General features: G+C 44.4%; 1 long non-coding RNA gene across 1 annotated transcript; it reads right to left on the bottom strand.

The window, feature by feature from the left end:
- Nucleotides 1-10,193: 10,193 nt before the first annotated feature.
- LOC138067538 (uncharacterized) lies at nt 10,194-23,807 on the bottom strand. The gene is made up of 4 exons (XR_011141684.1): nt 23,560-23,807; nt 22,821-23,016; nt 11,917-12,038; nt 10,194-11,811 (listed from the first exon to the last, which is right to left on the bottom strand). It is a non-coding gene; the product is annotated as an uncharacterized lncRNA (long non-coding RNA).
- Between the last annotated feature and the right edge of the window lie 2,263 nt (nt 23,808-26,070).

Raw genomic sequence — 26,070 nt, 5'->3', positions numbered from 1 at the left:
TGCGTGGGCAGCAGGAGGGTTCGGGTGAAGGGAAGAGGTGGCTGTCGAAGCATTTCTACCCCAAGGGGAGATGGGGTGGGCTGAATCCCTCCAGGGATGGATTCAACTACTGAGTGGGGTTGGATAACCGATGAGAGATCAGAGGGGCGCAACCACAGTGGAGGAGACTATCTGTTGGGAGATGGAGGGAAAATAAGGAGGAAAGGGGTTGAATCTCTCTCTTGAAAGTCTCTCTGCAACTGCTTTTCTTGATTAGTGTCCCCTCCTCATGAGGGCCGGCCCAGGGAGGGTGGACTCCGGCATTTTCACTTCGCCTTTTCCCCAAAGACAACCACCTCAAATGCCTTGCCCTCCACGAGAGCTCCGGAGAGCTAGGCGCACCCAGCTCCATCCTTGTAAGATTTGCTCCTTCCCGAGCCGCCTCGCGTTGGCCGGCAGGAGCGCGGCCGGCAGGCGCGAGCGAAAGGCGCAGGCGGGAGGCCGCCCTTGCCGGCACGCTGCGAACGCCCCGCGACGGCGAGGGCCCAGCCGGGCAGATTACCCCGTGGCTGCCGTCAGCCTCGTGCCAGCGGGCCTGCCCGGCCTTGCGGACTTTTTATCCTTTTAATTAAGCTCTGCAAAAACCCAGAGCTGTTACAGCAGGATTCATGCCTTCGGTATTCGCTCTTGGCTCCTGCGGGGATATCTCTCGGCGTTGGTGCTGTCGGGTGCCGGGGAGGGGCCCCGCGCGCCTTGGTGCTAGCGGGGCACCGCCGCGCAGCCGTGAGCGCCACCGGCCTCCTCGGGCCTGATTCCCGTGCGCTGACTCACGGGGGTTGTGCTTGGCCGCCCCGGCCCCGGCCGTGGGCGTAGGGTTGGGACAACCGGCTCCCTCGGGCGCGGATTTCGCTGCGTGGAGCCAGGGCCGAGCAGGGCCGGTGGCTGCCGGTCACGGGGGCCGGGGGGAGCTGCAGCTCGCGCGCGCGTGGCGGCTGCCTCGGTTGGCGCCAAACCGGGCACGAGCGAGGCCCTTGCGAACCGGCCCGGCGCCACAAAAGGCTGTTAAATGTGTTTACGCGGCTCCGCTCCGAGCCCCTTTCCGCGGCGGGCGGCGTTCCCGGCCCGGCGTGCGAGGGCACCGCTCCAGCTGGCTCCGCCGCCGGGGCCGGGCCTTCACCCCCAGCGCCCGCCCGCGCCGCCTGCCCGCGTGCGTCGTCTCCGGCGCTTCCTGCCGAACAGAGAGCGAAATCGCTCGGGGGCTCCTCAAAGACGGCACCGCGCGTGCCGGATGAGGCGCGAAGGAGCCAGGCGGAGGGCCGGCTTCTCCCCTCCTGGCCTCCCTCCTGGTGGGATGTCGGGCGGGCTCCGGCTCAGAGCCTGCTCGCCGCCGTCCCCTGCAAAACCGATCGACTGCGCTGGCATCGGAGGGGCTGTTTCAGGATCACGCCTGGGCGTGACTGCGTTGCGCCCTCCGACAAATCCTCAGGAGCATATTTCCTTCCCCTGAACATAGGCGGAAGACTAAGGAATTTGCTTCATTTTACCTTTAGAAGGCCAAAAATCCCAAATCACAAACGTTTGAGGTCTAGCTGCCCGAATAAGTTTTGAATTCGTGTGGTCACAAAAACTGACGTCCCAGGAACGTTCATAGGGACTTCGGCCATTGACCAGGCGTTGCAATGTTCCCCTTGCTTCTGTAAAGGCGGCGTGTGATTTGTTGCAACGATGCAAGCACACTCCGAAATGACAGAAATGACAGGTCTGCGGGGCGGATTCCCAGTTAATGGACCCAACTCTCATCATCCACGTGCACGAGAAAATTTGGAGCAGCACTCCCAGCTGAAGTTAGTGGAGTTGCTCCAGCTCTGTGCCACTGTAACTGAGATCACGATTTAGCCTCACATATTTTCAAGCAGCCTAAACAACAATACCACAGAGCACCTTGGCACCATCAGGGAATTACGCCTAGCAAATGTACTTTTTCTTCTCTAATGTGTCATCTTCATCCCCACGCAGCTGAGGGTCTGTTTAGCCTCCGAAGGGTTTTCTGGATATTTTGTTTGATTTTTATTACTGGTGAAGGATTTATATGGTACTTAATGCAGTGATTTGGCTTTTAATTGTTTTCTCTTCTAGGAAATGACTTCAAACTTCTGTTGTTGCTCTAAAAGTTAAAACAATTTCTTTCCCATTGTGTTGCCTCTCTTCCTCAGAAAAAATGTCGTTTATAGAATACTGGTGTCTACCCAGATTTTTAATTGCTTACAGAAACTTGTCTATCTGCGTATGCGTGTGTGTCAGCTGTTTTATACCAGAATCAGAAGAGTATTTAAAGAAAAAAAAAAGATAAAAGAAAGCAGAGTATAATAAAAAGTATAGCTGAAGGGTTTTGAGCAATATCTCCATATTAAGACAAGTTACATCACCTGTGCAAACATCAGATATAATCTTACAACTCCACTGTCATTATTCTTATGAGCAATGTTATTATTAGCGCTGTAGCAATAGTGAGCTCAGGGCCATGGAAGCAGAAGGGCTCAGGGCCACATCTTACAATATACGCCATGGGAGGCCTAACCCGGGACCAGAAAAAATGAGTAAACTCTTATAAAAGACATGAAGGAGCATTTTCAGTTGTTGCATTTTTGGAAGAAGTATTTTTGCGAATGTTTTAGAAAATTCTTTGCAGTTTCTCTCTTGTGCCTTCACACACTCTGCCTGGCTTCTTCTCACTGCTGTCAGGTGTCTCAACACCAGGGCTCAGCTAGGTACTTCTATGCTCTGCCTCCATATGTCAAGAGAGAATTCTACCCATTTATCTCAGAAAATAACCCCAAACACAGTGTAGCAGCTGGCATATGAAATTGGGCAGGTTCCTAGAAAAAAAATGAAGTTTATTTATAAAGCCCTCTCTTAGACAGAAATTGCCGATAACTACGGCAGAGATCTGCCGTCCCCATGGGAAAAGGAACAGACTGAGGCTAACCCGACCTTCAGCCACAGGCAGCTCCTGAAAAATACGACGCAGTCTTCTTGTTCTCCACGAAAAACCTAAGTGCTTAGTCTAAGGGAGTTGTTCAGGTCCTGCCCGCAGTGAAGAGGAGAGGGGCAGACACTTCAGGGAGCAGGTCCCATCCTAAGGGAGGTATCAAAAAGAAAGGGCTGTTTCTCTCTGGAAGCTCTTAGCTCTCTCCACTAGCAATAGGCAAAGACCAGTCTGACTCAACATGTCCCCTTTAAAATGGGCTGCTCCAGGCAGGTTGGCAGAGCTCAGTCTGACCATAGGTGGATATTTTTGTAAACAAATTAAAGAAAAAAGCCAACCCCCGTTCCTAGGAAGCCACCCACTTTTTGCATGCCAGCTGCTACATTGTCTGGAAGCGTTCCAGACACAGTGCAAAAACGTTTCTGGACGGGCTGCAAATGAATTCAGCAGCAGATCATGTGTTTCCCTTAGCTGCATGTACTAATTGCAAATAAAGTTAACAGATGATGTTTGCTATTTAAAGTAGTTTATAAAACACTACAGGAATTATTTATAGCCTCTCTGCTCTGCATGCATGGAGATGTGATTTGAAGATTCAAAAAAATAAAGGTCTCCAGCAGAAGTTAAACCCTTTCTTGTGAAAGTGTCATAAGCTATCACCAAGGGAGAACTCTGTCAAGCCTTATATGACTTCAGCTGGTATCCAGGAAGATGGTGGCTTGCCACTTCATCAGGGAGAGGAGTCACATCAGTGTTCAAGAGGAAGCAAGAAAATAGATGAAATGATGTTCATATTGTTCTATATAGATTGGATCCTCAGCAGATTTGTGCTGTTGTAGCTCCGCTGCAATTAACAGTACTACTATAACCTGCCCCTAGCTGAGGATCCACTTTTTGAAAGGTCAGAAGTGCATCTAATTTAAACGCCTGACCATTTTTACAAATTAACTTCCAAATAAAATCCCTGCAATCTTCAGTAGGCACTATGTCTCATTTTTGGATAGTCCTAACATCCCATTTAGTGGCCTAAATCGAAGGAGACAGGCATCTTCCCATGAGGAGACTAATTTGCATACATATATTCAAGCATATATATGGATGTGAATGCCATTTTATGGCCAAAATGATGAGTGGAGTATCATAGGCCTAGAATGCATTACTGGCCTGGCAGAAGAAGGCCAGTTAATGCCTCCAAAGACTGCTGAACAAACTCTGTACTGGAGAACTTCTTTGGAAAAAGCAAAACAGAAGTGCCTCTGCTAGCAACACCATGGTTATTTCCACGGCATCTACCAGCATTTGTGATACTGATGCCAGCCGAGCTCCATCACCAAGATCAGAGCTTGGAAAGCTCTAAAATTATTATTGAAGATAAGCCTGGTTTGCTTTTCTCCTCCATCCTGGCTGTGCACACTGGTGACGGATTTCTCTGGGGAAACCTTGCAGATAAGAGGTGAGGTGACCATAAGGCCTTCAAATAATAGGCTAGAGACAGTAGTAGACATTTCCAAAGGCAGAAGCATCCGTTAGGTACAAAGCTCTGCTTAAGTATAAGGCATCCAGTCCATGTAAGTGCCAGCAAATCCCTGGCATTTGAAAAATTTGTGTATTCATTGTTCACACAAACATCGAGTCCCAGGGAGCCTGAACATCCAGAAACAAGACAGGCACTGCCAAGACTCATGGACCAGCCATATCACCATGCTGGTTTTTTTTCAGAGTCAAATACCACTTGATTTGAATTGAAGGTTTCTTCAGTTTGCATGCAAAAGCATAGCTTTTCCTTTCCTTAAGTCCTCTCTAGATTTGTACCAGGCTGAGTAATTGAAAGGATCAAGTGGGAGCTAGCTAAATGGCTCTTGACTTCTTACAGTGTTGAACAAAACAATGCTTATTTTCTTGCATTCCTTCTGTGTGACAGGAAGGGTCTAAAGGCCTAGTGAAGTCCTTAAGATACTGTTTTGTTTCAAAGACTGAATGCACATTTTTTTGCTTGTACCTTGTGCAGCTGAAAGGCTGGGCATGTGTACAGCTGTGGGAGGTACAGAGGACATCGCTCAAAGGGAAAGTCTGACTCTGTCCCTGGGGTCAAGAGCAAGTAATGGCAGCATCTTGCTATAAAAAGAACAGAAGATGAAAATCTTGGTAGTTGACAATTGGGATTTGTTGTCATGATACAGGGACTGCCTCAGACATCACAGGGCTCCGAGGATGGGTCAGAAGTGAGACCCTCAAATGATTTTCAAAAATAATTTTGTTTTCCACCCCAAATTCAAAGACTTTCAGCTCCTTCCAGTGCATCCTCCCACACCCCAAACCGTGTCCCTCTCCCATATACTCTGCCTCTCAACTACCCATCCTCACTTCAGTACCCCAGGAGCAGACGAGGACTAAGCCCTGAGCTGTGAGCGTGGCTGCCCCTGCGAGCAGGTAACCCTGCACCATAGCTGCCTGGGAAGAAACTGCTAAGGTAGTGCCACTGAACACTAGGGTGGAGGCAGTGGGGGCAGAGAGGTGACAAGGAGGGCAAAGAAACTCCAAGGGCCTTCAGAACTGTTTTCTGACGCTTTCAGATCTCAGCTGCTGGCTGTAGCTCTGCAAAGAGCAGCAGGCAATGACACAGCTGCCCTCTCTTCCACTCCTGCGGAGACAGACCTGACACTGTGCAGAGAAAGAATTAAGCATCTCTTCCATGAAAAGTATCATCTTGCCCCTCCCCTTTTGCTACCCAAAGCCACTGCCTTCTTGAAGTTGTCAGTTTTTGTCTGAGTGATGACAGAGACAAGATGAGCCAGGGCATCCAGTTTGTCTCAGGTTCCCCTCATCAAACCTGCTTTTCTTCTGCTGTTTCTCCCACGTTCCCTGAGGTGCAGACACCTCTTCTGCCTTCCTATCCCATTCCTCAGTGCTCTGAAGCAACCACAGCTCTTGCAGACCTTAGAGTTGAGCCTAGGTCACAGTGCTTGACTCTGAAACAGGGATCAAAGCTTGACTATGACTAAATGTGCCATGAACTGGCTGGAAGTAGCAGAACATTTCTGCAACAAACCTCACACAGGAGGAATTGGTGCTAACACATCCCCTTGAAAAGCTTTATTTCGATTAGAGCTTGCAGAAATCATTTGGACCGGATACGACTTCCAGACAAAGACTGCACAACACCCAGATATTGAAGACTGTTGATGGCTTCTAGAAGGGGTTGAAAACATCATCAGCACAGTCTAATTATTCATAACACAGGCCAATTTAAATGCTCAGCACAATACAATTTTAAACAATACGTGATGAAAATTAATTTCCAAGTCTGCTGAGAGGCTGATAACATTCTTGGTTACATTGCTAGTCCCGCTGGTGTGCTTATTCTCAAGTAATCATATTAGAGGCAGATGTCCTACAAGAATGTGACTCCGCTAACCATTAAGAGACACTAAGTTCCTTTGTCCTCTGGAGCACACGTCCATGGGATTGCATTGGGCAGAACAATTTAAGATGAAAAAAAGCAATAACAATCCTGAAGTCATTTAATGGTGTATTTCTTTAATGTTCCTTATGCACCTCAAATGGAAGAACTAATCTGGGGGAGGGGAGCTCTCTCCCCAGGGGTAAATGGGCATGAAATGCCAGCTCACATCCATTGTCTGTGGGACTGGGATGTTCAGTGGTTATTAGTATCTTTGCAAATCTCCCTCTTGGGTAAAATTGCACTCTGCCACTCTCCTGCCAAAAAGCAGTAGTCATTTTAAGGTTTTGGGATTTCTTCTTTTCCTACATGAGAATATACAGATATTCTCATTACTTTAGAGATGTGTTCAAAACCCAGGTGCAGAGCTTTGGCATCTGCAAACTCCCTAGAGCACTTTATAGAACATAAATCTTGCTCCCGGTTAATCAAACAACCTTAGAATGAGCCAAAGAACCCATGAGAACGTAGCACACTGCTTCCCCTCCCATTTATCAGAGGTTGCCGCTTGTTTTTCAGAGGTAGAGTGGGATTTTTTTGCTTTAAACATCACTATCTCTGGTAAGGATGCTGACTTTGTTGGACACAGGCATTTTTTGTGCAAAGAAGCTTTTCTTTTATTCCATTTTTTCCAGAACTGCCCTTGGTGGGCCAGACCCTATTCTGCTTTCACCCTGCTCTGGAACAGGCACTCTAACTCGCAGCTTTGCAACTGTGTGCCCACATCTCTGGATTTATCCCTGATTTCAGCCGTCAGCAAAATTGGAGCTGCTTTGTAGTTGTGATCAGGGACAATTACACTGTTTCTCTCAGCCAAATACAGGGGGGCACGTGGCTCCCTTCCTAGTACTGAAGCAGAGCAAAATGTAGAGTGATGTAAATGGGATAACTCAACTACAGTTCTGTTGCGGGTGTTTTGGTCCTCCATGCGGGTGTTTTGGTCCCTCCAGGTTGTGTGTTGTGGGTCAATCCAGGGTGCACTGACTTTTGCTGATGCAGAGCTTTCTGTGGATGGGAAAAGAGGTAATGTCACTGAGACCAGAGTCACCCTTCTCCCACTGAAGGCCTCTCAGAGCAACACCCCTCTTTGCCTGATGTTAGCACTGCAGGTGCAAGACATGGGTTTATAACCTGTGCTGCGCAGACACAAGCTGAGCCATGTGGATCCAGTGGAGAATATTGTGTCTACAAACTGCTAGAAATCAGGGTTAGCAACTGAAATGGGGATTGGGTTTAGCGATTTGTTCAGTCTCCTGCTCAACTGAAGTCCTTACTTTAATCTATGTTAGTATCTTGTTTGTCTTAGGGAAGATATGCAAAGAGTTCTTCACTGAAAAGGCATGAGCCAACACAGGATTTTTTTTTTTGCCTTCAAGCTGAGATGAAAAGGATTGCCTGCAGCCTGAAAATTTGTTTCCTTAAGGAAATGGGAAGCAGAGAACTCTTATAGTAATGCTTCCTATCAAGCAGCTTTGAATTTCAAGGGGTAAAAATTAGCCCTGACTCTGCTGCTGTGTCTAGGTTTTCATAATCTTTTTTCCCAGTCTGCTGGCTCCAAGGTCATTCTGTTGCACTTCTGCTTTAGTCTGTTTTAATTCTGGTCTCTTAGTGCTGATTTTTGTGTGCAAGACATGGAAGCCACACCCCAGTGTATGCTACTCCCAGGCATTAACAGCCTTGTGCTAAATAAACACACAAAGATACTTCTGCATCTGGTTTTATTGGCAGCAGAAAGAGACGTTATATGTCTCTGGAAATCTGATAAAGCACTGACATATAAATCCTGGATTGCAAACATTGCCAGTTTAACACCATCGGACTAAATTTGCTACAATGCTGAAGGCTGAGAATGCAATTTCTTTTTCTAAGCACTTTAAAACAGACAATTTTAGAGTTAGCATTTGGCAAAATCTACAAATTTCTATGAGCAGATAATAACCCCCAAAATCCAGTTCCCACAATCTGACATGCTACCGTAGGGTATGGGCTTTTCATTCATTCTACTTTAATTGGGGATCATTGCGCAAGCCTGTCTATATCATGTATATTTAGAAAAGATGGATGGTCGTTTGGTAAATGCCTGGATTGATGCCTAAGTATTCTGTATTATATACCATACTCCCCATAGACTGCTTATGTGACCTTGAAAAGTGCCTGCATTTCTCCCAAGTCTCAATTTCCCATCACTGCAGAGTATTAATATTTCCCTTCTTACACCCTTTAGCTTCACCCTTTTGGCTTCTAAAGCTGTTGAAATAGGAAATACTTCTCTCACTATGCATCTTCACACAGGGCCTAGCACAAATCCTGGTTACGATTTTAGATTTCTGAAAGTAATATAACTAAGGAAATAAAATGTTACAGTTGTTTTCATCCCTACAATATTTGAATTTGGGGGGGCTCATTATACTTATTTGTTTAGCCTGCAGCTTGCAAAGGCCGTTCAGCTAGTGTCAGCTATGGTAAAAATTGCCAGTGATATGAACTACTGCTTGGCTGCATGTAGGAGACACAGCTGACAAGGGGGAAGAAGGGTTACAAGCAAGTGTGATTTAATATTTGGAAAAGGAGAATCTTGCTAAAGAAAAGGACTGTCAGATTATGTCTCTGTTACTAGCTGGGTGCCCTGTTCTCAAGCAGAGAGGACTGAAATGTGTCTGGTGCCCTATTTAGAGGCTCAGAAACGTGCACCGTTCCTCCACACTCCCTGGCAGTAGGGAAAGCAACCCCTCGCAGCTCAGCCCCCTAGCCCATAACACTCCCTTCCCAGCCCTCCGGTTTTCTTTGTTTGAAATGAGCTGGGCCAGAAGAGTGTTACAGGTGGCCTCAATGCTGGAGAACTGCATGCAGAGCTCTGGCCCCAAGACATTTCTGCAAGGTGCCACATGCTCCCCGCATTGGGAAACTGAGGTGCCCTTCAGCTGGTGGATATAGTCTCAATGTATGTCATGGGCTGTGCTACCACAGCAGGTAAGAACTTCATATATCTGAGTTGCACCTCCTGGAAGACTCCCTCTGTGTGTTGCTGAGGAAAGGGCTTGATCGTGTGTGCTTCTAGAGACTTCCCCAATCTGCTAGAGGAAGAACTTTAAGAAACAGGTGAAATGAAGGAGATGGTTCTGGTAGTATTTTTCACCGTAGATAAGGAAAGTGAGCATGGCTTAGGAAAATCTGGAGCGGAGATGGACTGCAAAGCTGAGTTTACAGAAGAGCAAGCAACAGTGCTGGGTTTTGGACTGATTGTACAGGAAAGCCTGAAGGGACTGTGGTCAGTAGACCACTAAGAATAGAAGAGATGGAGATTGTGCCAAGAGTGGTGAAGGAAGATGAAGAAGATTGGCCTGGAAGGGAAAACAGGGAGTTAAACTTTGGCTATTGCTGAAAATGAGTCCTGACAAGGAAAAACAAGGGTGACTAGGACATGGGAATTTCCCTTTGACACCAGTACCTTCACGGCCTGGAGATCCCAGAAGGATCTGACTCTTAAAAAATCTGTTAAAAATTTGATTTTTAACAGGGAAACAAAGTTTACATATGTTCAAACTTTAAAATCTCTTCCCATATAGCCCACATCCTGCTCTTTTTAAAAAGTGCAAGTGGGAAAGTTCTGACCAGGGACTTTCCCCCTAACTATTAAAACAGAGCCTTCACCTTTCTCAGCAGACCGGGCACTCTAATGTAGCAGAGATAGAGAAAGCCATTGATGAAATACTCAATTCAGTGTGGTTAAAGAGACCTCATCAAGTTGAATCAGAATGAAGAATACTGCAAAGGACAATTTTTTATTTAAGCACACAAAATTCCATTATTAGTGCTATAACCATTCACAGCGCATGTATATGGGATACATTTAAGGAAGGTGTTATCTATACACTAAAAACTCACTAAAAGTGTTATGGAAAAAGAATGTATACTGATAACATTGACACAAGCAAAGCTGTGAGTACTTAGCTGTTTATCTTTGCTTAAGTATCCTCTTAGAAACACACATCTTCATATGCAACTTAATTTACAGGCCCTAGGTATGAATGAAATTTGCCCCCCAGCTCTTTCTGTCATTTGATTATTATAGATCCCGGACCGAATTCTTTTCTTAGCTCATTGATTGAAGTGGCCATGTCTGTCTGTCAAAGCTGGACCTCTTCTGAAGAAATGTCAGCACACTTGCCCGTATTTTGTTATAATTAAGCAGGTTCTATGCTTTGCCTTGGTGAAAGTGTAGAACTTGTCTTTTTGGATCTATGCTGCATTTATAAGGTTTATGAACGTCCTTTGTAGTTAAATCCTCGAGATCAAATTCATTGCTGAACAATTATATACAATTAAGCTTTGTTTAACATGAAAATATGTGTTATATATGTGCAGAACAAGAATTCGAGGGCAAAATTATTCTGTCTAGACCACACAATGGGGGCAGAACATAGACACATACCATAGCCAGCTGTTTGGATGTAATTACACGATAAATTGGCTTTGGTGGTAAAGCTAACTTAAAATGTTTCAGTGCAATGGAAAAATTTCAAATGCTATTTAAAAAAATAATTTTCCATGAAAATATGCATGTTCTTCAAAAAGGTGTTCCTGCTGAAATAACTTTTCAGTGACAGATACTATGGCAAGGTGTAACGTAGATCTTTCATGTGCTCTGTGGCTCCGAGGAGAATTTTGCCAAGTTAAATCAGCCGAGGGACACAATATATTCACAAGAGAGATGAAAATAGCTACACCATGTAATTGTCATTCTGGAGTTTGGTGGATTTGACACTTTGCACAAGCACCACTTAAGAATCAGGGAGGTTTCCTGGAGTTGAGTGTTAAGTACATGAACCTGAGCAGCATATATGTCACAGGAATAAGGCCAATTTGGGAACCAATGTTTTTTCATAAGCAGGTCTCCTGTCTTTGTTTATAGATATGATTGAAGTGCATCTACCACTATGTTAAGGCACTATCTTTCCCCTCGTCTCTCTTTTCCTTTTCTTTAGATAAGAACATGGCACGGATTATTCTCAGCTTACAGGAAATGACAGTGATATTAATCACTGATTAATCAGAATCTCTAACAAAGATGCTGCTGCTTTTGAATATTCATATTGTTATAGCATTAGCAATGTCAGAATTGGCATTGTTCTGTTAATAATGACACATTGCCGTTCTTCCAGCTCGGCATCTCAGAGTGCTTTGCAGCTACTAAGAAAGTAAACCCTACTGTTTCTTCTGAAGTGCTGCTTCTGTTTTCCAGATGGGAGGTAGATGCACAGAGACATGAAATGACTTGGCCAGATCACACGGGAAGCCAGGGTAGAGCCAGGAAAGGAACGCAGGTCTTCTTAATCCTGGCACAGGAAGGTTGCTTTGTTTCTTATAAACAAAATAATTCACATACCTGACAGAAAAAGAGAAATCAAGGTGATGAAAGTATGTGTGTGTACATATGCATGCAGATAATACATATATAATGTATATAAGATATATTATACTGGATATGTACCTCATTCAGTCTTGGCCAGAAAGAGCTATTGTACTGCTGGCTGAACAAATTCATGCAAATCAGTCACTGGTGAAAATAATAACCGTTACAATCTTTTTCGGGCAAATCAAATACTTATAGACCTGGAAAATAGGTTGTGATGGAAAAATGAGTGTGAACAGAGGGTGAAAGTGTATAAAGAGGGAGTTAACTGTTGCCCAGCTCCCCATCACCACCCGAAGGCCATTCTTGGCTTAGACCCTAGAATTAGCCTTTAAGCCGAGACCTTCCTTGCGCTGCTGGTAGTGCATTTGTGGAGGATTTTGCCCTAGGAGGCTGTGGAGAGAGTGTCAGCTGGGTCAAGGAGGATTAGACAAATTTATGAACAAAAGAAATAAGCAAGGATGTGCCCTCTAATGTTGCAAGTTGGAGCATGGAAAATTCCAGTTAACTATAAGAAAAAAAAAATTACCACAGGGATGGTCAAACACTGGAAAAAAGTCACCCAGAGAGGCTCTGGGATCTCCAGTCCTTGGAGGTGTTCAAGACCGGGCTGGTCAGGTCCCTGAGCAAGCTCATCTGATCAGACCTACTTTGAGCTGGACTGGATGACCTCAGAGGTCCCTTCCAGCCTAAGTTATTCTATGATTCTATAATTGGGGGTGCAGGGGAGTAGACCGCAGAAAGCAGTCAGGTAATATCTTTTTGCCACTGTCAGAGACAGAGCCCGGGCTAGATGGACCCCAGACCTCACTCAGCCAAGGAGGGCATTAACCACCAGAAGCAGCCCAGAGGAGCCCTCCAGAAACACAGACGTCATCGTGGAACCAAAAGCAACAGTAGCACCAATATCTAGCTGTGCAAACCCCCTTTTATCTCAGCCAAGGAATCAGAGGGCAGAGGACAACTTTTCTGGTACCTACTCACATGGGTCAGCCCCGGGGAAGTGGGGCTCCATTTGCAGCCAGCACAGCAGCATGCCCTCTGGCAAATGCCACCATGATGCCAGGTAGGATGGAACAATAGTGGGAATTGTTTTATCAGAGAAGGGTACTAAGAGCAGGGCGTGCACAGGGTGATGCTGGCACTGGCACAGAGTGAATACTTTGTCTGCTGCTTCAACTTGCTCCCAAGGCACTTCCTGCCAGTTACTGGAATCGCGGCACGAAGGGCACAGTGGCAACATGCCCAGCCAGCCCAGGGACAGATTATCCAAAACCTGCTTGTCCTTCTTAGCAGAGGGCTGTAAGCCATGAACTATCCTTCCTTGTGACTCCACCTTATTGAAGAAAAGTGTTGCATTTGGGTTTTTTTTTTTTTCTTCATCGCTTTCTGCCTATCCCCTTGTAGTTTCTCCATACCAGCAGCCAGCATGAATAAGAAATTTTATCTGAGACTCGTTACCCATCCCTTCCCAGTTCTCTATTTGCAAGATAACTGTAGGGAAACCTTGCTGCGCTGTCACATACCATATAACCACACTCCTGTTGTGCCATCCCCGGGCTGCTGTGGTCTCAACTCACTGAGGCTATGCCCTCTTACTACGCACCCCTCAACCTGGACAGTCTCTTACCCCTTGGTCTTGCAACTTCCTTCCAGGAGCGCTGTTTCTCCATGGCCATGAGACTCTGCAACCCACCTTCCCAAGCGCCCAAGTCAATGCCAGATCTGCCTTTGAGTCTCCGAAAGTTTAAACACACATTTTCCTAGAAGTTAAGCTTTTGCATTGGGATGCTCAATGATGAGAGTGAACAGTCTCATAGGGTTTCCTCTTTCAATTATGAGCTCTTCCATTTATGTTCACACCTCTTTCCTTTCCTCCTCATATGGCTAGCTTTCTCCTTATACAGCTGGTCTTACAGGCAGATTGGTTTGCTCTCCCCCGTTGCCCAACCTTGCACAGGCTGTAGACTTCAGGATTCTCATAATACTCCCAGGCCTCGTGGCTTTTAAGCCTCCTTTCTTTGCTCTTCTCTGTGGGGATTTTCCAATCCCAGCTCATTGAAACAAACACCATCAGACTGGTTTCCTCAGGCTGCAAGTCTACGACATTCTCACTCAAATAGGATTTAACATTACTCCTGGCCTGGGAAATAGCTGGCCCAACCCTGCCACCAAATAGTGGATTCCATACTTATGACACACCAGTTTTCTAATATTAATCAGATACTTAGGCTGTACCTGAATGGAGTCCCCACATTGCCACCCCTACGTACAGGAAGTCTGGAGGGGGGTCTGGTAAAGGCAGGCTACTTCAGGTTGTCTTTGGCTGGGCATCAAGTAAACATTCACTCAGAAAAAAATTGAGTTTTTGTCTCAGGCTTGGCCCAGATGCCCCATGCTCTAAAAAAGCAGAGGATGCATGAAGCTTAAGTGGTTTTTGGTCTCTGCACAACAAATGCCTTGCTCTAGGTGGTATGTTAAAGCTTGTTTATGTCTACATGATGAGGTAATTGGAAAGTGAGATATATTAATGGGAAAGAAGACACTGAATTTCAAGTGTCCATATTAGAACAGGGAGACTGTTTTAAAGTTTTGTACTTCTTCCTGCCCTGAAATATTTCAAACACTCACCTCTTGTTTGCTGAACACTCTGAACAATACACATGTAGTTACAGTTTGATTTCATAAATCACCTAAAGAACAAGATGATCTTTCAGAATAGAAAGGACAATTTTGAGGAAGTTTATTTTTTAAATGGCAATATTTATCCGTTTAGTATTTCAGATAGAAAAAAAATAGCTCAGCTGTAGGGATTGAAAACCACCTGGAAAACATTAGAAATGGCCAATAGTCAGTCTCTGGCATTATATGCATTTGTGCATGCTTGACTGTGTGTATGTATGCACATATGCATACAAATATAAATCACATAAAGTAAAAGTGGATCTGACTGAACTTCACAGGCCAAGAAACTTCAAAGTTTGAATTTTATTTTAGATAAATGCACTTTTCCAGTTAATAAAGAGCTATGAAGCTAAAGAGGAACAGACCGGATAAGCGATGTCTGAGGGTAAGTTTCTCATACAGAGGCTGTACCGGAATAGCTACATTGGCAAAGACCCCAGATATATGTTGGTAATACTAAAAAAAGCAACTCTGTATCTGATACAGTTACACTGTGCGTACAGGTAATATAAGCTGGGTCAGCAAAGGAAATCTTGGAAAGTCCTACTAAATGCTGACGTTCTGTCTCAAGAGGATTTCTAGAACTTGTCCTTGTTCTGAATGGGACTGAAACCCCGCAATTTCAAAATTATTATAAGGGAAAATTTTGGAAAACAAACAAACAAACAAGGGTTAGGGCTGATTGGTTTTAATTTGACCCATTGATCTGATTATTTTTGAATGTTCAATGTTTGCATTTTGTAGCGTATTATATGGAGATTTTTCTTACATTATGATCCATGATATAGCAGAATATCAAAGTGAAACTTTATGGAAGAAAATTCAAATTATTTCACCCTTAGAAAGGTGGAATAGGTTGTTTCAACACTGACAAGACTTCTTCTACTTGATTTTACGAATTAGTCTGACTTTACTAGAACTAAATATTCCAACTCCCATTGATGTTTCTCTGCCTAGCCCAATTTTCAACATAAAAAAATAAGAGAGTAAAAAACATCGACATATCGGATGGCCAGCAGCTCTATGCAGACAAATCCTACTTGAAAGTTAGGTAAAGGTTAGTTTTTTATTTACTCAGGTGTGTTATTTTTATACATTTCTATGGGATAAACTTAAATACCCATGATGTGATAACTCTAGGCTTTGCAAGCTGGGCCACCGAGCATTGGAAGGGATCAGTGGTTGGAATATTAAGTAGCTTCAACTTTAAAAGGTGCTTGTCAGCTCATACTATGCCCACAGCCCATCCTAGGGCAGTGATGTCCTCTCACTTCCCGCTGGCCTGTGCCTCTGTGCAAGTGATAAATCGGTGCCTGCATGTTTGGTCTCTGCTGTGAAGTGAAAAGAGGAAGAGATGATCATCTTTGCTCTCTTCTAAACAGTAATAAAAGGACCCCCTCCACTTTCATGGCCTCTTTAGTATCTGATCACCTGCCCACCTGGCTAAGTGTTCTCTTCCCCGGTGCACCCTGTGACATCTGCTGGCCATGCTGGTGGTTTGCTGTGTGCAGCGCAAACGCCGAGCAAGGGCTATCCAGGCCAGTCTCACTGTCCCCAAAGTCCTCATGCCTGCACCTGCTCCCAAGCTGCGAAGCTGTCTAACTACTTGCCTATATTTAAAGCACTGGTCTGCTAACCAAAAATGATCATTGTCTTCTCCTTTTTCTTCCTGTGGATCCACGTCAAGGGATTCAGGCCTTAGAGAAAGATGAAGTAGTCATCTGCTGCCGTGGGTGTGCACATGGACAAGACATTCCTTGGTATAAAGAGGTCCTGATCAGCGATGTCTCCACTCTGAAAAGATTTGTTCCAAAGCAGGTGTCCCACAACCAATCTGACACAAAGGAGAAATGATGTTGTTCAGCAGCCACCTTGTTCCACAGTTGATCATTAGAGTTCAGATCAAGAGAAAAAAACCCAAAAACTAACTGAGGCTGCTGTCTTTCCCCAAAAAGAGAGAGAAAAAGAGAGAAAAGCAGATGTCTCTAACGTTAGCCCATCACATCTGCCTTGAGCTTTTCCCCAGCCATTGTTAGCTGCTGGTTGGGTTCTGAGCCCAGTGGTGGTCTTCCTTCAGGCTGCTGAGCTTTAGCACACCAAATAATGCCCGGTTTGGACAGGATTTTCGTGCTGAAACTTCACAAGGGAGTCACTTGCTGCAGTTGGTATTTCTCTCAGCCCTTTCTACCCGCCCTGCATGGTGTCTGATCACAATAGCCAAGCAGAAAAAAAGAGTCAAAAACTGAGGAGAGAGAACAGGAGAGGAGAGTTCACACTCATTCCCAGAAGTAATAGATCCCTGAATATCAAACAGCTTCCGTCCTGTTTTCGTACAAAGGATGCACAGAGCTGTACCTCAGAGCTCATTTCTGTGAAGAGTTAAACCACTTCCTTTGTATTTGCTTGCACTGGTATCATGTTAATCCCTGCCTTTTGGACTCTTTCCAGGCATGATATGTCATGACCCAGGTGCAGCAATGTCCTTCTGTAACATGCAGTTCGGACGAAGGGCATTCAAGAGATTTTGGAAAAAGGCTGTTTCTAATACCAAAACGCCTGTGTTGCTCCCCAGACCTCCAGCACAGATAGACCCTGGCCCTGACTCCTTAGCTTGCACCACACAAACAGATCTCCGAGGGCTGCAACATCTCTGAGTCACTGCCTGCAGCTGGTCTGCACCAAGGGAAACAGTTGTGTCCCCAGCAATCTCCCTGCTTCCCTTCTAGCTCCTGTCATAATTCAATAGAGACTGATGCCAGGAGCAAATTGTCATTTGTCACCAGCTGAGCTATGCTGCCAAGTGGGTGGCGGATTGGAGAGGATCCGGCCCTTCCACCTGCCCCCTACCCACCTGCCCAGGCAAGTGCTCCCTGCCCTCACCAAAAGGACATTTCGTGCTCCTAGGGGCTTCTCAGGCCTCTTGTAGGAGAGGGGTCTCATTGTAATCTAGGCCCAGAAAAAGTGAGAGGAGGCAAAGACCAATTAGGAAGGAAGAGGAATGAAAAGAGGGCTACGAACCACTAAATAGATAAATCTGTGACATCCAGGTGTTTTGCACTTGTGTAGTTCCAACCCTCTCAGGCCTTGGCCATTGTGGGGTTGGGAGAGATGGGGAAGGGATGGATGTCCACGAGAACAGTATGTCCTCAAGGACATACTGTTCTTGAGCAGTTTCTATGCAGGTATAAACATGATTTCCTGCAGCACTAATTGGTACATAAGCATCACTCAAACAAGGCTGAATACATTTGTTTGCTATGTCTGACACAAGGACAACTTCTAATATATATATTTTATTTATGAGTTGTCCCAATGGATGGATCCTTTGTGTATATGAGGTGGGGAGGGAATTGGATGCCCCATAAAAGCCCCTAATTTAAATAGCTGACTGAGTTTATATATGTGTGTAGGAATGACTTAAAAGTTACAGTTTTTGGCTATGTAAGATGATCAGTAAAAGTAAAGGTCAGTGTTTACTGCTTGGTACTTTTGACAGACCCTGCAGCTTTCCAGAGGGCTTAACTGCTTCTTTAGAGACAACCAAAAGACGGCAAAAGCAGTCCCCAAGCCAGGAGGAACAACTCTGCAAGATCTCAGCTGTTCTGTGCCTTTGTGGAAATGCTCAGCACGTGGGGAGATCAGTGGAAGGGGAAATGCGAGAGACTTCCAAAACTCAGAGAGCACAAAGACAACAAAACAGCAGCCGTGGACAGGACAGCACGGTACTTAGGAAAGCAGAACCTGTCAGCCAAGGCAAAGATCTGAATGAGCTGGGGTCTAGACTTTCTCCAACACGGAGCCCACATGTTGTGCTATGAAGTGGCTGATAAGGATACTTGCACTTCTTAACTACACTCACATAAGATGTTTTACTGCCACCTCTTCTGACAGTGTCAGCCACTTCTTATTATAAATCTGAGTTTTCAGTGCCTATAAGAATACAGCAGTCATATATGTTGTTGGAAAATTGCTCATCGCTAAGACTATGACGTGGCACACTTACTTCCTGGGCCAGCACTTGTGTCCATGTAGGTCTCAATAACTTCTTCTGCTGTGAGCTGGCATTGAATCCATGAAAACTTCTGGCCTCTCCAACACGCCATGCCAACGATTGCTGGGAAGAAGTACATGACTAAAGAGTGTGAGGAGGGGATATAGGGCTGGTAGAGAAAGAGGCAGAGAGCCCTTGTCATAGGAGGTTGGAGGACATTTGTTCTGCGTGGGCAAAGATACTCTTTCTAGAGGCTGAGGAGACAGCAGGTATGTGAGCAAGGGGGCTCTAAGAGGCTGTGAAATGGCAGAAGGAGGCGAAAAGTCAAGGCAAGCATATCTGAGGAAGAGCCCTGGTACAAGGTAGAACATGACCCAACTGGTGAGACTGACTGAGACAACGGGGTGAGAAAACTACTGAGCTTGGATGAAGATTCTAAGAAGAATGAAATTGGGAATCATTGCAGACTGGGTCAGGAAATAATGGAAAAGACAAGGAGAAGAGAAATCATCAAGACGAGGAGCTGAGAGAAGTACAACTGGGAATGTCTGGGATAGAATGCAGACAAGGAGCTTGGAGATAGTGAGACCAGCTTGGAAAAATAGCCCACACTGAGCAACACGCTGCTCCAAAGTGAGTCATTTAAAGGTAGTTTGGGTACACATGCCCTGCAGTTACTTTTGTGAGTGCGGTGAATGATTAGCCTTGCTGGCATGGGCTGTTGTGCACAGGGCAGGTTACTATAGGAGTGTTTACTTTTATGGCAAACAAACTTATCCAGTGCAAGTTACCTTGGGGACAAACCTCCCTGCTGAGTAATAGTGATGTTACAGCTTAGCTTATATTTGAGAGTTTCCTTAGGCTCTGCTCCCCAGGAGGTTTTGACAGAAAAAGGCTTTAGTAATCTCTTTAGGGAAAAAAAAGTGCCTGGCTTCCTGCTGACTTAAGTGTTAGAGCCGGATGGGGTTTCTGTGCAAACCAATCCATTCAACAAACCCACAAACAAGGAGGTTTGGAGAGATGGATGCTATTCACGAAGAAAGATGGAATTTGCCAAAACTTTTGGCCAAGCCAAACACAAACATTTGGTGGAAGGTGCATGCAAGGGGTTAAGGAGGATATTCAGAAGGTCAAAATAGATATCAACGTTTTGAAATTTTCCTTGTTTTAACATTTTGTTTGGAAACACCACTTTTTTATTCGAATCTCATCCTCTTGTCATAGTCCTCTCCTTTCAATTTCTACTTAAGCGTTTAGACAATTTGGAAATAAATTAAATGCTTTCTTTTCAGTAGATCTAAATTCTCTGGGTTTTTCAAGATTATTGTTTTTTACTTCTCTCCTCTAGCTCATCAAGAATTATGAATAAGAAATATTCTATATAATGCAAGTAGCAAAAATTAAGCCTGGTGCATGGTAGTAAGACTGGCGAGGAACCCTTGGGGAGCACTGCCTGGAGTTAGAAAAAGTCATGCTCTTTAGAAGGGGAAGAATAAATGTGTATGATACTACTGGGACAGGGTGGGGAGGAAGCATCCAAGGATCTAGTCCCTCCCTCTGTTACGCACAGATCCACTGTGTTAAGATTCTTTTGTGTCCGTGTGTAACGTCCAGATATAGTCCACCCTGAACTGGGGATGCATGCAAAGCAAGTGATCTAGGAACAGTATGAGGCACTGGCTGGTTTATATATTCTTGTCTCCAGTAAACATCAAACTCACTTTCCGGTCACTGTTTCTTCACTGACTGAGATGCAGAAATGTTAACAGTGACTTGGTCAAGAGGAGAAGTATCTGGCTGCCAACACTGTGCCAAATGCAGGTTACCCGGGCTCTGTAACTGCAAAGACTAATTACATCAACTTCCTTATTATAAACACCTTCCTTCTCCCAGCAAGCAAACAGCCCAGTTTCATTTCCCCCTGAAATATCCCAGTCTCTGAGTCATCCTATACACAGAATTGAGGGTAAAATTTAGCCCGTCATATCCTGCTTTTTATTTGAAGAAAACAATGAGCGACAGATCTGGCAACCAGGGCCACTGTGGAGTTACTGCAGGACCTAAACAAAGTCCAAGGGGATGTGGCTAACATTTCTCTTGCTCTTGGATTCAAGAGGGCTTCATTTGTCCATACATCTGGACAGGTAGACAAAGAGGATGCACTTTGCCTTCCAGAGAGGCCTCTTGCTTGTAACTGGACTACTCTCAGTGGGGGGACTTTGCATGGCCATTGCAACCAGCTTAGGGTATAACGATTCCTCTAGACTTCAGTAGGACACACTGCCTCCTATAGCTTGCTTTTGGCTTCTACCTCCTACAGTGTGGCTTCCAAGGCACTTCTAACTGACAGTTTTGATTTGTTTGGAATATGCTCTTTGTCTCTCCAGTTTTGCTCTGCAGGTTTTAGGTAGCTCACTAACTGCTACAAAATCCCCAAGCCCTTATTTTTTAGGGCAGCGTTAATAGGAGGAGTGTGGCAGGCACAAGGTACCACAAAACTGACAGGAGAAAACTTGCTGTACAAAATGTATCTCATGCTGAATTCACGTGAAGGTTGGAGACATTTTAGTATCCAGGGACAAATGTCATATCATCTGTATTGGACACAGCATTGTTTGTCCACGTTGTTCCAGCCACAGCGATAAATAAGTTCTAAGTTTGCAAGTTCTATCAACACCTTGTATCTTACAAGAATAACAGTTGTCTTCTCTTCAGAAAGAACCACAAGAAAATGTGCTTTGGAATTAGACTCCAAAGCAATTGTCTTTTGACAGACTGATTGCTTAAGTCAAATGCCAGAACTCCAAGGTGGGTTTTGGGGTTTTTTTGTATTTTTTTGTCCAAGCCCACTTTGACTGTCCAGCGGGGATGTAAGCCATAGCTTAAAATCTCTCTGAGTTGGGTAGTGGAGATTGTGGCTTCAGTAGCTACTCAGGGATTTTGCAGCTGTTCTCGGTAGAGATGTGCAATAAACGTGCACAGTAATGTACACGTATTCTCTTTCATAGTGGATGTTAATTTATGAGCTTGCTTAGAACATTAACACTTAGTTGGTTTATGCTGCACCTTTTTTTGTTACACATAGACAGCATTTCCTGAACCAGGATAGCAACTGGATACGGGATTGCCTCAAATCCCCAGAGAGTTCTGCCACTCAGAAATTCCACGCTAACCCCCTTCAGGTTTTTTGTCATGGAATATTATTAGTTCCTTCTAAATGGCCATGATAGTAACTGATTTTTTTTTAAACCTAAACCTATGCCAAGAGGAGAGGAGAAAAGAGAAAATGTGATGGGAGGCTTATTCCTGGTTAGAAGCAGCAGATTGAATATAGGATGCTTTTCTCCAATGCTCTCATAATATGTGACACATCTGAAGATTAAAAAGAATAATAATAATTTCTCCCAATATCTGACTCAGTATTACTAACATAAGAAACCACTTATTTGTTTCAAGATGGAGGTCACATCACATGGATTTCTGAAAGCCTCCTGCTGCCACCTTCAACTTTCTGAGAGAGACTCAAACAACCAGGCTTTGTTCAACCTGAGCTCCACAGCCAGGTCCTTGGGACACTCACCCAGAAGGAAGGAAGGAAGGAACAACTGAGCTTTCTGTTTTTCCCAGTGCAGCATAAGGAAGTCTCATGTAGTAGGTGGACATCTTATTGGGCTACAGGATCAAGGTAGCATCTAATACCTGATTCCCTAGCCTACAAACACTGCCAAAGACATCTGAGTCTCTAGCCCTTCCCTCCCAAAGTATCCTTTTGCTTTTCTATAAAAGAAGTCCTCAAGGAGTCCCAGGTGAAAGGGATTATTAGAGTTGACTGAAATGTTTTATTTGATTGGGATTTTTTAACTTTCTTGGTTTCTGAAACTTGCAGCAAACCAAAAAACCAGGTTATTTCAAACATGCTTTAAGCATGTGGTTGATTTTTCCTGGTTTCTGAAGGTACTTTCTACAGTACTTTGAGATGAACATATACCTAAGTGCTTTGCTGAATAAATTCCCCTGTTCTTTGAATGTGGGGAACGGATGACCGTGATAGCACAGTATCACAAAGACATGCAAAAGGACCTATTCTTGGGCTTCATTTTCAGAGCAGCCTTTCAGAGCTTCATTGTTAAACCCAGACAAATCTCTGGAAGTTGTTCTGACATGTATTATAACAATAAATAAATAATCACATGGCATATTATTACACCATCAGAACTCTCTTTGCATGGGATACCAATGACTCTGGATGAAGCCAATTCTAATTACAGATAAAAGGTTTGATGCATGAAAAGAAGCTAGTATTTACACCCACTTATCTGAGGGAGGAGAGACAGGGATGCGTTTCCTTTTATCATTTTCATTAAATTTCTTTTGAAATTAAAAGAGTCCTTGAGTTTCTGAAGATGCAACAGTCCTTTTCAACTTGCCGTCAGTGATACGCAGGTTGTTTTCCATGTTGTGTTTGTAAGTTCAGACACTGGCATTTCTTCCCCTTCCCTCAACTGCAACAGAGCACATTGCATGGTTCATTGTTCATTCAGTAGCTTCCTTAATGTCTCTTTGCTGAATTTTAATCTCCTGGATTTGCATCTCTTGTATTTCAGGTCTAAGGCCAGGCACCTTAGATTTGTAAAGTGGCTCTGCCTGAGCCTTTTCAGGTCACCTAAGGTAAATCACTTTGAATGAATGAAATCTTCATCCCTTTGGGCCCAGTTACAGCAGTTTAACAGCCCGTGGATAACGGGGAGGGATAATGCAGGCCCACTGCATGCTAACAGAGGGCAGCAGGGCCTACAAATGCCATATTACTGCAGAGCCCTCCCTGTATTTGTCCACAGTGAAGGAATATGGAAAGGGAATAGGAAGCAGCCAGGTGGGCGTGCTATCTGAAAGACAGCAGTTTTCATAGGCAGGGAGAGCAGGAACTTATCAGCCCCACAAGCCTCGTGCTGCTCATAGTCCAGAAGACCTGGTCTTTCTCACCCTTCTCCTCCTCCCTCTTGGGTGCTCTGAGCCCTGCCTGTTTCACAGAGCCAGTCACTTACCTCTTCTCTTCTTCATTTCTCCAAGTGCAAATTGGGGATGATGCGTGTAAAGCTTTCTGAAATCCTCTGCAGGAAGGTGCCACAGAAGTGGAAAGTACTAGCTATCGGTATCCTTGTTAATATTCTGCTCAACTCTGAGTGAAGTCACATAATCCTCTGTTTGGGTCATCACTGTGTGTTGCTATGGAAATGTGTGTTATCAGATATTACAAATTCAGTGTCTGAGGACATCTAAGGAGGGGGAAAATCCTTTGTTTGAATAGACACTTGTGTAGGTAGAAGGAAACTTTGACAGATAGAAGAGAATTCATCTTTTTATGTCTCGTTCTTTGAAATTTGCTGCAATGAGTCGATACAAGCCACCCCCCCAAATGCCAATATCTCTTACGCGATGCACTATTCCAAAGTGACTGCACATGCTGGGTGAATTTCCTGCAGTCAACTGTGAATGCATCTGGTAGGATCATTAACACTAGAGCAGAAGACAAATGCAAAGTATGCACTTGACCATATGGGTGAACGTGAGCTGCTTAAGAGTGTGCACCGTAATGGAGATGGAAAGTCTTACGAGAGAAGATCAGTATCCTCCCATCTCTTTGGTAAGGGATTAAGGCAGTTGGTCTTGCGGGAGTATTCATAGAGCGTAAGGCCAAAGGGGACTGTTAGGTCACCTAGACTGACCTCCTGCCTGTTACAGGTCATGGTATTTCATCCAGCGACCCCTGAGATGAGCCTTATAACTTGTGCTGAAGCTACAGCAAAGCTCCCAGCTAGACCAAAGAGGTAGATGTTACCAACTCCCTGCCTAATTTCTTCTAGTGAATAAACACTCTCACCGATAAGGCACAAGTCTGGTTTCTGATTTGAAGTCATCAGCCTTGGCAATTTCAAGCAGAGGCTGCTAAGCTTTTCTCCACTAAGGAGTCCTGCCCAGGCATCAAACCAAACTTGCTGCAGTGGGGTCAAGTCCAGAAATGGATGTGCTGGCCCAGTACAGCTTCCAGGTCTGAGCTGGTGGGTTTACACACTGTAAATATGCCTTTAACAGGCCCCCAGCCCCTTTTCACTGTAAATGTATTTCTTCACTGAGTCACCACTCGCTTTTCCCTGCTGGAAACAGAACAAGCTGTTGGTGTCATTCACTCTGTGATCCACTGCTCATTTCTACCGTTCTCTCTTACTCCTTCACCAACACTTTCAATATTTTCAAAACTACAGATGCACAACACGTGTAGGTACTCACTGTTATTACATGAATTGACTATAAAGAGATAAAATCCCCTTCTGGTATATATTCAGTATCACTCTGATTTCTAGATCTACTGTCAGATTCCCTGAACAAAGGCTGCTGTAAGAGAAAACATGGTTCAGGTTTGATAATGTCTCTATTTGAGGCATTTCATGGCCACGCTCTTATCTCATGCTTAAAGATGAAACATGAGCCACACCTTTATTTTCCTTTGGATCTCTGTATTGAGTGCATTCCTCATCCTTTACCAGTTTCTCATCGGGACGTTTCCTTCTCATTTCATAGAAAGTTGATTACAGATTCAAATCAGGGAAAAATGTGACTAAAAGCAAGCTGGTCAGCTTGAGTTTTCTTAATTAGGTCTTAATTTTCAGCTATTCAGACAGGTCCTAATGCTCAGTAAAACTTAGGGGGATCCAACCGCTGGCAGGCGGGACTGATAAGAACTGTTGTCTGAACATCATGCGGTACTATTTTTAAAAAGCAAACACCTGCACCCAGCAGTAACAGGCAGCTCTTGCAGCGAGAAATGGCCAACTCACTGAAATATGTATGTGTGTATGTATGTATATATGTGTGCACATATATCCACACGCACACACACACACATCCATATACACATATATACACATCTATATGTGCCAAATATTTAATCCTGAATGGAAAGTTCTAGTGAAATACTTTACTCTTTCTAAAGGAAGGAATATGTCATAGGGTAATTATATATTGTGCTCTGTTAAATTCCCTGTCTGCTAAGAAAGATGATACAGCTATTATTGTGTAAAAGTTTCAGATTTACTACTCAAATAGTAAAGATCAGGCTGGGAATCTGAGCAGCGACTTGCTATTCCTGCATCTCTATTAGCGTGATGATTTTACCATCAGAACTGAAACCACCAATTACGGGGCTGAATCATGAAACAAGACAGGATATATTTTGCTTTTCCATCCAAGTCAGCAGATCCTGCAAAGCTCTGGTTGCTCTTAATTAATATTAACATGCTCTAACTGGGATGTAAAAATCAAGAAGACATCCAGAACTGCCTAGAGTGTTGCTCATAAGGAGCAGATATGGTGAATTAAGATCTTGTTGGTAGGTAGCCATTTTTGGACACTTTCTGTTACCTGTTCCATGTATTACGAACTATTCATGTTCACGGGATTTTCTCCAGATTACCTGGGCACCTCCTTTTGCACACTGTTGGTATTCAGAGTAGGTATTGCAGACAGTCTAAGGAAAAATGCTATGGGGTGAAAAAGCA

Source organism: Struthio camelus, chromosome 5 (assembly GCF_040807025.1).
Source record: "Struthio camelus isolate bStrCam1 chromosome 5, bStrCam1.hap1, whole genome shotgun sequence".
Classification (NCBI taxonomy): domain Eukaryota; kingdom Metazoa; phylum Chordata; class Aves; order Struthioniformes; family Struthionidae; genus Struthio; species Struthio camelus.
Note: the sequence above shows the minus strand (reverse complement) of the source record. Positions and strands in the feature narration are given on the sequence as shown.